We start from the raw sequence: 2,942 nt of genomic DNA, 5'->3' as shown, positions 1-2,942 counted from the left end.
GCTTCCAGCAAAGTCGCCATCCAGTCTTACCTCATTGTTACAACCTATTACACCACTGACAACTTGCTCCTCTGATCTCTACTTGACCTGCCATCTATTACATCAGCATGGGTGCCATTTAGACTGTGCCACCTTGGTCCTCAGAATCGGACCACAATGAGCACCAACACCAGCAGCACCAACAACACCACCAAACTTCTCCTCAACCACCTGAACCTTCTCCGCAACCACCTGATGCTGCACAGGACAGAGGGCATCAGCGCAGGACTGCACCACACTGGAGGCGATACCCACAACACAAGGTATACAGGCAGAGGATGAGCTTCCTCAACATGATTGAACAGCAGTGCCAAAGGAGGCTCAGGCTATCGCGCTAGGTCATCGCAGACATTTGCACATTGCTGGAGCTAGATCTGCAGCCCAGAGGAGCGGGTGGACACTTCTTACCAGTGGCTGTCAAAGTCACCAGCACCCTCAACTTCTTCACCTCAGAATCATTCCATGGATCTGCATCAGACATTTGCGGCATCTCACAGTCGGCCGGCCACAGATGCATGACACAGGTCATCAATGCCCTCTTTGACAAGTCAGCCAATTATATCAACTATGCCACTGATGAAGCCAATGTTACTGAGCGGGCGCTCAGCTTTGCCACTCTGGCTGGCTTCCCACGGGTGCAGGGTGTCATCGACTGCACACATATGGCCATCAGGGCACCCAATCATAACCCAGGAGTCTTTGTCAACTGCAAGAGCTTCCACTCCCTCAATGTGCAGCTGGTCTGAAACCATAGGAAGATCATCATGCATGTGTGTGCCAAATTCCATGGCAGCTGCCATGACTCTTTCGTCCATCGTCAGTCCACCCTCCCTCAGCTCTTCGCTCCTCCAAACAGACTTTCCAACTGGCTGCTTGGAGACAAGGGCTATCCACTGAAGACATGGTTCATGACACCCTTGAGGAGGCCAAGTACTGAGGCACAGGAGAGATACAATGAAAGCCAAATTTCCACCAGATGTGTCATAGAGCAGACAATAGGAATGCTGAAAATGCACTTCAGATGCCTTGACAGATCTGGAGGAGCCCTTCAGTACGCACCATCCAGGGTCTCCAGAATCGTCGTGGTCTGCTGCGCGCTGCACAACATAGCACAGCAGCGAGGATTAGCGCTGCAGAGGAGGAGCAGGAGGAGGAGCATCAGCTGGAAGATAAGGAGGAGCAGGAGCTGGAGGAACCTGTGGGCCATAGCCCACCAGCACCCGAGCACATTGCTGCCTGGGAGGCCAGGGATGGCCTCATCATGTCCAGATTTACTTAACTTTACGCATTACACCCATATGGCTGCCACATGTTGTGCCAGGTTGGCACCACCCCACTGCAACACAATAAAGGATCCCTACAATGACCAAGCCATTCCTTTCACACTGACCACCATTGCTGGAGATACTGTTATGTCTCACCATTCACTGCAACTCACTAAGCCACTTCTAAAAGTGCACACAAATGTGTCCAAGATGGGAAAGTGGTGAACATAATTGTTTTTATGGTTGACAATACATTAACGGAAACTTGACATTAATATTGACTTGTGGTAAACCACTGTTTGTATTCCTGTTTGTCCTGTTTGTATTCCACTGTGTACATGCCTGGACATGCCTCGGCTGACTCCTCCCACAGGTCCTAGTATAAAGGTGACTGCTCCCCAGCCCTTGGTATCCTGGACCGGTCGACCACTCGAGGCAGACCTCCATTCTGTTGTTAATAAAAGCCTTTAGTTACTCTTCTAACTCTCAGTCTTTTATGAGTAATTGATAGCGCATCATGACTAAAACACCCAAGTGTCTACCCTTGTGAATCTACTTGTGTGTCATCTTTCTCTTCTTCGTGCTTCGACGAGATGCTACCCCTGCAGCTTCAGCAGAGGTAGAGGCAGGCTGCTCACTTACCTGCTGCAACTGCTTAGACATTCTTGGCGGACGTCCTCTGGGTTTTGGAGCCTCTAATGGTCCACCAAAGTCTGCTCCTCCTGTGACTGTGCAGGGACAGATTCAGCCATCACTGTCTGAAGAGGCATCTGGGGCTCTGACTGAGGGGGTGGCAACGGGGGAGAAGTGTGAGCGCTTTGAGAGGAGCCCACACTTCCCTCTTACCATCATACCTCTCATGGGTCACCGCTAGCAAAGAGCTGGAGAGCACCTTGCTGCACGTCAGTGGGGCCATGAGGACCCATGTCTACGCTGACATCCCTCCCAGACAGGAGGTCTATGAGCCTCTGCTATCTGTGCTCCATAGAGAGCCATCAATTCTCCATAGAGACGATGTGCTCCTGTGAGTTTTAAAAAATTTGTCCTGGGATATGAGCGTCGCTGGCAAGGCCAGCATTTATTGCTCACCCCTAGTTGCCCTCGAGTAGGTGGTGGTGTGCCACCTTCTTGAACCGTTGCAGTCCTTGTGGTGAAAGTACTCCCACAGTGCTGTTACGGAGGAATTTCCAGGATTTTGACCCAGTGACGATGAAGGATCGGTGATATACTTCCAAGTCAGGATGGTGTGTGCCTTGGCGGAGAACTTGCAGGTTATGGTGTTCCCATGCGCCTGCTGCGCTTGTCCTAGGTGGCAGAGGTCGCGGGTTTGGGAGGGGCTGCCGAAGAAGCCTTGGCGAGTTGCTGCAGTGCACCTTGTAGATGGTGCACACTGCAGCCACGGTACGCCGGTGGTGGAGGGAGTGAATGTTTAAGGTGGTGGATGGGGTGCCAATCAAGCGGGCTGCTTTGTCCTGGATGGTGTCGAGCTTCTTGAGTGTTGTTGAAGCTGAACTCATCCAGGCAAGTGGAGAGTGACGTAAGAAAACTACTAGGCACTTGGTCTAAGCGTTAAACAAAGCTTTAATCAACTGTTTTACAACATGGAGGTCTAGTTGTGTCCTTCACTAGTTCCTGTTA

The sequence above is a fragment of the Somniosus microcephalus genome, chromosome 11 (genome assembly GCF_052327205.1).
Source record: "Somniosus microcephalus isolate GS21.2 chromosome 11, FLI_Smic_1.0, whole genome shotgun sequence".
NCBI lineage: Eukaryota > Metazoa > Chordata > Chondrichthyes > Squaliformes > Somniosidae > Somniosus > Somniosus microcephalus.
The sequence above is the reverse complement of the archived record's forward strand: the minus strand, read 5'-3'. Positions refer to the sequence as shown.